Here is a 9,957-nt window from a genome sequence, read left to right as displayed (position 1 = left end):
AGGAGTGGGGGGAGGGGGAAAGGGCCACCAGAGGAGAGAGAAGCAAGCCTTTGGGGCCTCTGGTCAGTGTCCTTCTATTTTTTCCTGGACGATGTTTCTCATCCAACCTTTGTCACTCAGGGGTGTGGGGCAAGTTGTCAGATGCTGTGTTCACGCGAAGGTAGGAGAATTGGTGGAGATGCAGTAAAGACAGGGGAACGGTGGAGAGGCTTTAGGAGTCGCTGGACGCACCTTGCTGTGTGCCTCCTGGAGCAGGAAAACACCTGGGCCACAGACGAGGTTGGGCAGGTGGGGGGACGCTGGTAGGAGGCCCTGTCCCCGCCCCCACCCTTCCACGCCAGCGCTCAGCAAGCCTGTGCACCCTCCTAGAATTAACACAAGATAATAAAAATTGTCTTTATGGAAACTGTTTAAGATGAATTCTAATGGGTGTTATTATGTGACTTGTTCAGAACTTCTGCTACAGGAAGGTGAAATAGGTTTTGAATATTAAGCAGTAAGAGGTTCCAAAGGGCAGCTGTGCCTGGTGAGCACCTCCTGGCTAATCAGCTCCCTCATGCTCGGCGGGGTCTTCCCACCCCCGCTCAATGACTGGGTTTTCTCTTCTTTCATCAAAGTTGTCTGGGTGGACTGGGGTGCTTTCCAATCCTGGGAAGCCCCTAGCCAGGAGCTGAGCTCACCTGCACTCAGCACCCCTGCACCAGCCGGGGCAGAGGTGTGAGTGAGGCTGGAGCCACAGATGCCACAGCCATCCCGGCCAGTGGCCACCGCCACCAGCAGCCATGTGAATGAGCCCAGCTTGAACTGGCCACCCACAGGATTATCAGCAAATAGACGCAAGTTCTCAGCCACTAAGTCCTAGGTTAATTTGTCATTCAGCAATTCATACACTTACCAGTGACCTTGCCCAAGCCCCTGCTGGCCAATGGCAGCATCCTGGGGGCGGAACTATCCCTCAAGTGCATTGCCCAGGGCCAGGAGATGGACGGATCCCACTGAGAGATGGCAGGAGGGACCTATGGGGACAGAGGTGGCCCAGTCTCTGAGCTTTCCTGTTTTGAGGGTCAGAAGAGCATCCAAATGCATTCTCCACTCCAGGGAGGGCCAGAAAGGCTGGCATAGTGCCTTGGGAATATTCCATTGCCAGTCTACAAGCAGAACTGGGCAACCAGGAATGTACGTGGCCAGGTCCTGCTCAGAACTAATTCCTAATTCTCTCAAACAGCCCCGCGGTCCTCCCTCCAGGGCAGCAGCCCACGGGCTGGGCATGCTGCATCTTTTTCCCATTAAAATTTACCCATCTTGTGCAGCATTCATTTTAAGGCCCAATCCTCTGTTCTCCACGGTGACAGGCACATTTTTTCCCCCTCTGTGAGAACCTCCTCAGTTCTGCACTTGAATTTTACCGAGGACCTGTGGGAAATATAATGCCTTCATTCTTAGGACTGACTAAGGGTGGAATCCGGGGCACCGAGGCAGGTTGATGCAGAGCTATTTAGGTGCAGGAGAGCCTCTGAGCTCCCATTAAATCACAGCTATGGCTGACCTGATATAAGAGGATGTACTGTCCTTCCCAGGAAAAGTTTTCACTGCAAACCAGCCTGCTGCTCTTAGGGGCAGAAGTAGGCCTTTCAGAATGTGCTTAGAAAATCGTTAAATGAATGAATGAACAAATGAAACAAAACTCAAACAAGAGTGGCAGACCTTGATCTCATCCAATCTTCCAAACTGTGGGAGTCCAGGCAGAAGGCCAGGGGTCCCTAGTGTCCCTTCCCTCTAATATCAGCTCAGGTCCAGTCCAGGAGAGATCTCAGAGAGAAGGGACAGAGTCTTACTATGTTGCCCTCGGTAGAGTGCCATGGGACATCACAGTTCATAGCAACCTCAAACTCTCAGGCTTAAGAGATTCTCTTGCCTCGGCCTCCCAAGTAGCTGGGACTACCGGTGCCTGTCGCAATGCCCAATGCAGTTGTCATTGTTGTTTAGCAGTCCTGGGCCTGAACCTGCCTGCTCCGGTGTATGTAGCCAGCGCCCTAACCACTGAGCGATAGGCACTGAGGCAAGGCATTACTTCTGAGAACTAGTCCTCGGCACCCACTGCCTTGGGCCAATAGGACAGTTTCTCCCAGATCTACCCTAGGAACACTCAGGACAAGGACAAGGAGGGTCCTTCCCTGTATCAATTCTATCCCAAACCCCCAGTTCCACACAAGTGCAGGCTTCCGAAAAGCGCCTGAAATAGTTACACGATTCTCTCTCCGTTTTTTGTTCCCCCTTCTTGCACTTAAGTACCTATTAGGGACAAAGGGACAGGAACAGAGGACAATAGCATCTGTTTTTCCAACAAGCCAGTGACAATGCAGATATGGGGGTGGAGTGCACGTCAGCAGTGGGGCCCAGATGCAGCCTGCAGCTGCAGGAGCAACTGGTACCATCACTTCTCAGGGAGATTATCTCCCAATCAGCCGCCCCTTGCTTGCTGGCATTTATCCTCACCCGGGAGCCATCCTTGCTGCTCTCGGCAGATCAGGCCAGCCTCTTGCTTGTTTTTTTGTTGTTTGTTAACATCTCTGGTGGGCTGGGCCTCAGTTTCAGGAGGAACCCGGAAGCCACAAGTTCCCCAACCTCACTCCTGCCTCCATGAGGCTGAGACCAAGGACAGGACTAGCCCACATCATAGAGCACGGTGGGAAGAGCACTGGGTTAAGAGTCAAGGGACCCGGCTTCTCCCAGCTCTGCTGCCAGCCCTGTGACTTTGGGCTGCTGTATCTGTCTGGGAATACTGAGAGATGGATGCTTAACTCGCTGAAGGTGCCTCCGTTTCCTCATCTGTAAAATGGGAGCTATCATCCCTCCGTCAGGGGATTGCTCTTCGTCTTCAGTATAACACGCATACAGGACCCTCATTTGGTCCGAGGGCAGCGAGGGTGGTGAAACAAACGTGTCAGTGCAGTTTCTGTCGGTGAACTGTCTGAGATTGCTCAGGCCCAAGGCTGACTTTCTGCAGGCACATTGCACAAGGCAAACAGCATCCTCCATTGCTTAAAACTGTGAGCCCCTCCCTCTGATGGGGACCCTACCTCTTCTCCCTCTTCTCCCACCCCCAGCGTGAGGAGCCGAGGAGCCGGCCATGCCATGCGTGGGGGAGCTGCAGAAAGGGTTAGGGGAGGGAAAGAGAGGAGAGGCAGGAAAGAGGATGGGAGAGGAAGACAATGGAGAAGCAGCTGTGACTCTTTCAACATTTTAAAGGCGATTTAAATTGAAAATGAGATTTTTAAAACAACAACCCATCTTGCTTTTTCCTCCCCTTCAAAAGAAAGAAGAAATGAAAAAGATTTTTAACCAACTGAGTGCTGCATTAGAGAGCCGACTGGGTGGTGCTGGTGCTGCCATTCCGCGGCTGTGTGGCCTTGAGTGAGTCCCTAGATGCTCAGCCCCTGAAACAAGCTAGTCTGCACCTGTTAAGGCCGCACCTGCCAAGGCCATGGGGAGGCTGCAGTGAGGCACACTGGGAGAGGGGCTTGGCGAACCCCAAATTCTTGCCCAGATCCAGAGCATAGGAGCTGTCACTGGGGACTGTGTTTGGGGGACCTAGACAGGGTGGTGTCATTCCCACTGCCACTGCAGAGAGGGACACGGGAATGATTGCCTGGGCAGGCAGTGTGTCTCCAGGGCAGGGCCTGTCCTGGGAAAACTAATCTTCTCCCAGCTCTCAGGCAGAGGGGATTAGCTCAGCCATCCCAGCAACGACACCCCCCGCCCCGATTCCACCGCGCCCGCCCGCTTGGCTGCCTTGGTTATCTTCCCTCCTCACATCCCCTCTCCATTCCTTCTTGGAAAAGGCTTGGCTCTTTTCAGCGAGCCACCAGCTCCTGCGCCCAACCTCGGTTCTGGGCTGGCAGGATAAGGAAGGGCTCCACCTCCCTGCCTCTGCCCAGAGCAGCTCTGGGCTATCATTTGCTCACAGCCCCCGTGGTTTCCTTTTATCCTCTCTGGAATTGCACGGAGACTGGTTATCTGGTAATTGAGATTGTTTTACAAGGTGTCACTCCTTGCATTGGGTTTCCTTCATGTTCAGTGCCGGCTCAATTCCCAGGGTAATAACTGCCCTGTGCAGGGTGGGCAATGTCCCTGCATGTATTTAAGTACACACACATGCATGTGGGCACCTTTTTAAAACATAAAAACAAACAACAAACATCCAGACATTTTCTGGATGTTCTTCCCCTCTTAAACTTGGACTGCAACCCCAGGATATGCCACCGCTTCCTTAAACCTAGGGATTTTTGGAGGCTCCCTAAAGGACAGGCCCCTCACCGTCACCTGCAGGACAATCTCTTTCTCCATCCAGTATTTCTTGGCACCTGATCAACAATCAGGCCCCCAGGGCTGTGGAGCATTTGGATGAGAAGCTGTGAGCACAGAACCAATTCAATTTGACTCAATTTTGTCCAAAACAAAATGTAACCAAATGTTGAATTGTTTTTCAGTGACAATGGCCCCCCAAGTCACAAGTCCCATCAACTGGACATGCCCAGATCAACCAGGTGTGCCCTACTGGTGACCCCACAGTGTGCTGGAATGAAAAATTCAACCACAGGTGGAACCTAAGTGTACCCAGATCAAGGAACAGGAACTAAATTAAGAACTGAGGGGTGCTCTGTTTTGCTGTGGTACAGACATAAGACCCGAGGACCCAGTATCACCTCTTTGTGTAACCCAATCACATCATGGCGCATTTTCCTGTCCTTCTCATTATGCTCTGCCTACAAAACCTGTCCCCAGACCCCAGCTTGCAGAGATAGATTTGAATGTCACCTCCAGTCTCTTTGCCACTCAACTCCCAATGAAGGTTTTCTTTTCTCAAAAGCTGGTGCCACAGTATTGGCTTCTGAGCATGTGGGGCAGCAAGCCTATTGCTCAGTTACAAAGGCCCCAAGACCAGGACTCCCAACTTTTCCATAGTCACCCCGTTGGGATTCCAGTCTCAGCACAGCCAGGCTTGGCTCACTGGACAGAAAGGCTACAAATGGTCATCTTTAGATTTCTGTGTGGAACCCTGTACTGGTGTCAGAGCCCCATAGGGAACTGCCAAAGGGACGCCCCACTCCTGACATATTCAGGCTGCTGTAACAAAATGCCGTAAACTAGGTGGCTTACAAACAACAGAAATTTATTTCTCACAGTTCTGGGAAGTCCACTTCAAGGCAGCTTTGGTGATCTGTAGAAGGCCCACATTCTGGTTTATAAATGACACCTCTTAGCTATGCCCTCACTTATAATTTCTGGGGTCTCTTTTATAATCACTAATCCCATTCATGAGGACTCTACTCTAATCCCCTCCCAAAGGTTTCAAAATATGGATTTGGGGGCTCAGCCACTATAGCTCAAGCAGCTAGGGCACTAGCCACATAGACCGGAGCTAGCTGTTCAAATCCAGCCCGGGCCTGCCAAACAACAATGACAACTACAACCAAAAATTAGCCGGGTGTTCTGGCTATTGGGCAGTGGGTTTCAAAATATGGATTTGGGGGCTGGCGCCTGTAGTCCCAGCTACTTGGGAGACTGAGGCAAGAGAATCGCTTAAGCCCAAGTGTTTGAGGTTGCTGTGAGCTGTGACGCTACGGCACTCTACCCATCACAATAGCTTGAGACCCTGTCTCAAAAAAAAAATGGATTTTGGGGGACACAAACATTCTGACTATTGCATATACTTTCCCAGTGCATAGTTGTTCCTTTTCTCTTCCATCTCCCTTACTATCTTTCAAGCTCCATGAAGGCAGACATCTGGCCTTATTCATGTTCCTTTTTTATTATTTATTTATTTATTGGAGAAAGAGTCTCACTCTGTTGCCCTGGGTAGACTGTTGTGGCATCATAGATCACAGCAACCTCAAACTCTTGAGCTTGAGTGATCCCATTGCCTCAACCTCCCAAATAGCTGGGACTACAGGCACCCACCACCACACCTAGCTATTTTTAGTTGTAGTTGTCATTGTTGTAGTTGTTTAGCAGGCTTGGGCCGGGTTTGAACCTGCCAGCCCCAGTGTATGTGGCCAGCTCTCTAACCACCGAGCAATAGGCACCGAGCCTCATGTTCTGTTTTTAGTTTTTAAAATAGTTCCTGGTACTTATCGGGTGCTCAAAAAATGCTTGTTGAATGAATAAATGAATGTACTAGGACTTGTGCTGTGGGTCCTCTGCCCTTTGGCAGGAAAGTCTGAGATCATGTAAAAAGAGCCACATCCTAAAATGTCCATCAATGGGAAGAGAAAGGGGACACACTTTATGAAGTGCCTACTGCATATGAGTCACTGTGCTAAGTACTCTATGAGCACTATTTCACTTAAACCTCAAAACCACCCTACAAGGCAAATACCACCATCCTCCTTTGCAGAGGAGGAACTGGAAGCTCACAGAGGTTACACGACTTATCTGAGGGCATCCAGGGGATGAGCAATAGGGACCAGGTATTACTATTACACCTCCCAGAGCCTAGCCAAGTGCCTGTAACATATACAGTAATTGCTAATAAATTGTGACTGGTCCTTGAGTTAAGATAAAGGGTGGGAAAAAAAAAAAAGAAAGAAATCATGACTGGTCTTGCCGCCACCTGCAGAGGGCGCCAGAAGTTATTAGCGGCCAGAAGTGTGATCAAAGTTTAGAACAACGGGGCTTGGAGAAATTAATCTCTCCTACACTCATCCCCCCACAGCCTTTTGCATCCTCCTTACGACACTTGGGATGGCATCAGGATAATTTATTATGTGTACTCTCTCCATTAGCTTACTTTGAGTCCTTAAAGGCCAGGGGTGTGTACGTTTACCATGAGTTCTCCTGGGGCAGAGCAGGGTCCCAGTTGGTGATAGTGATGACAAATGACCCTCTCAGCTTCTCTCCCACATCTGGGCTCCTCCTCACGGGGCATTCACTTGGCTTTGTGTAGCCCAGAGCTGAGGGGCTCTTCTGCTTCGCAGGAGACTTGGACACAGCACCCCGGCTTCCCAGGACAGCCTTCTGGGGCCCAGGGCCCCAACTCTCAGGGCCATTCACCTTAATGAGGTATTGGCAGATTTAGGTGATTAAACACTCCACCACCCGTTCCTGTTTGTTTCTGAGTCAGGGATTTCCTTCTTCAGAAGGCTTTGACCTTGGCCGTGGTTAGAATGCCCTTGGTATACCTGCCTCAATAATCCAGTCACCAGGAGAGGCTGACTCACTCTCCCAGGCAGCAATCACTCAGCTTTCTCCAGCGGGGGAATCAGGGACAACTGCTCACCAGCACCTTGGTTTCCCAGGGAACAATCACCCCTCACGGCCATCTCTTCCTAGAAATCTTTTTTTGGGGGGTGGATAGATAGAGTCTCACTCTGTCATCCTGGGTAGAGTGCTGTGGTGTCACCACAGCTCACAGCAACCTCCAACTTCTAGTGTTCCTCTTGCCTCAGCCTCCCGAGCAGCTGCGACTATAGGTGCCCACCACAATGCCCAGCTAGTTTTTCTGTTTTTAGTAGAGACAGGATCTCGTTCTTGCTCAGGCTGGTCTTGAACTCCTGACCTCAAGCAATCTACCTGCCTCAGCTTTCCAAAGTGCTAGGATTACAGGCCAGAGCCTTCCTAGAAATCTTACCACTCATCGTCACTGTTCATCATTACCTGTTTCCAGAAGCCTTCCTGACAGCTCCTCCCAGCAACCCCATCTCTACTCAATGCTCTGTGGTTGGTGTATTTTCCATGGGTGACATGTGTCAGCCTCTCCTCCTTTAACACAAACACCCCTATAACTATAGGGGTTGCTCCCCACCCTAAAGGGAAAGGGACTCCCTTTATCCTCCCCCCAAGGTGGCCATCCACATTCTCAGGGGGCAGTCACTGGGCAGTTTCTAGGAGCTTGGCCACTGCTACTCCCACGCCCCTGATGTGGGCACGCTGATCTAGTGGCTGGGTGAGGACTGCAAGAGAAGAGAAAAGGAAGATAGGCAGATGGGGGATGCAAACATTATAAACTTGTACTTAGGTTAAACACTAGAGAATGGGCCATCTTCTCCATCATCCTGGGTGGGCGTAGCCACTCCCCATTATCGGGAGGTGGGCCAACTTCAACTAGAAACTTTGGCCCAACTAGCCAGAGCAAGGTAGACAAGTGGGTTTAACTATTTTTCTTACAGAGCTGGTCTCCTTGGGGCACTAGGGGGCACAGTGCAGAGAGCCCAGGGGGACCTCACCTTGAGGCCTGAGTACAGTGGACCAGTGCCAAGATGGAAAGCAGCGTCCGGCGGACCCTGGGCACCTCCCCTCCCTCCACCTGCTCCTCTCTTCTGCCAGGTCTTAGGCTCTCTGCTTCCTGCCTTAGAATGTCACCATCCAGGAGATGGCCACCCCACCCTGATGGGACCACCACCTCCTGACACTGGTACATGTGCCACTTTCCCAGCCCAGGACTCGAGCCACCTGCATGGCCTGTAACTGGCCCAATCACTTAAACACACTTGGCAGTACCTCTAGGAGCCCCCGCCTAGGCTACAGGGTACCTGTGATGGCCGTGTTGGTCTTTGATCCTTCTGAAGCCCCCTCTCAGGCACCCACCACCAGGAGCTTGTTTCCTCTTCCTCTCCCTCCCACTCCTAAGGGCAGACCTGTGGATGAGTCCCCATGTGCCAGGCACCATAGGCATAGAGAGAGACAGGAGCAGAACTTGTGCTCAAATCGGCAAAGGTCTGAACCGTGGTTCTATCACTTACTAGTGGGGTGACCCTGAGAAGGTTTAATCATCTCCCTGCACTTCAGTTTCCTCTTTTATGAAAAACCTTAATACCCCATTTGTGGAGTTGTTAAGAACATTAAAGGAATGTTTTTAAGTATCAGAACAGGGCCTGGCCCCTAGTGAACATTCAACAAATGAGAGCTTTATCACTGCCATTCACTCTGCCAGTCACCCGACACCTATTCATTTAAAGGCTTACATGTCAGGAATATGCACTGGATCTTAAAAGCTCTTAGGAGTTACTGCCACTGTTCCTTCCCACTCCCAGTCCCAAGTGGGACCGCTTGTCCTTGGTGCTCAGGGTCGGCCAGCTGATGTGATGTAGTGGTCCAAACTCTCAGACCTGTCGGTGAGCCCCAGAGGGTCCAGCCCCTCCCCTGTAACTCAGTCATTCAATAACCAGTTATAGAGTGCCTGCTCTGTTCCGCCATGCACTGTATCAGTGCTGAGACAGGACGGCAAATAAAATAGTCTGTACACTCTTGTCCCACCATCTGCTGGGGAAAATTGATAATATGTTAACAAATTAATAGATGCATAATACACACCATGCTATTGTCTTCCCTGTGAAACCCATTTGTGACCCTAATAGGAGGGTAATTAATTCTAAGCCAAACTGCAGGAAGTGAGGAGCAAGGACCCAGCAGAAGTGCAGGAGTGTGGACTTTGGAGTGCCCCATGTATCACAATATGCAGAGCCTTGCCTCTCGACCCAGTAACATCACAGTAGGACTCCAGAGCAACTTCCTGTTACCCCTGCAGCAGTCCTCCCAGAGCTCCTGCATCTTTGCAAGTAGGCCTGTGCCTTGCAGTTACAGCCTTTCCCCCACCCCAGGAAGCATCTGCAAGTCTCCTGGCAGCTAGGACTCAGCCCCTGCCACCTCCTCGGGCAGGGACCAGCTTGGTGTACACTACCATTCGGCTCCTGGCTTAGTCACTTGCCGTAGGAGGGCTGTCCCAATCTGATGAAGGGCAAATCATAAATGTCAACTGGCTGAGACCCAAGTGCCAGGTTCTTGCCAGAGGCACTAGTTTTACACCAACCTGCACAGTTCGGAGCCTGTAATGAAAGAGGCTGACAGTCCATTAGCAGCAGAGTGGTCCACGGGGCTCAGAGGTAAGGAGCTGTCATCCACCTCACTTCAAGGGCTTTCAAGAGTTCAATCAATTGTATGTGTGCGTGTGTGTGTGTG

Source organism: Otolemur garnettii, unplaced genomic scaffold, assembly GCF_000181295.1.
Source record: "Otolemur garnettii isolate 467f Iridium unplaced genomic scaffold, OtoGar3 scaffold00067, whole genome shotgun sequence".
NCBI lineage: Eukaryota > Metazoa > Chordata > Mammalia > Primates > Galagidae > Otolemur > Otolemur garnettii.
This window is presented reverse-complemented; position numbering follows the sequence as displayed.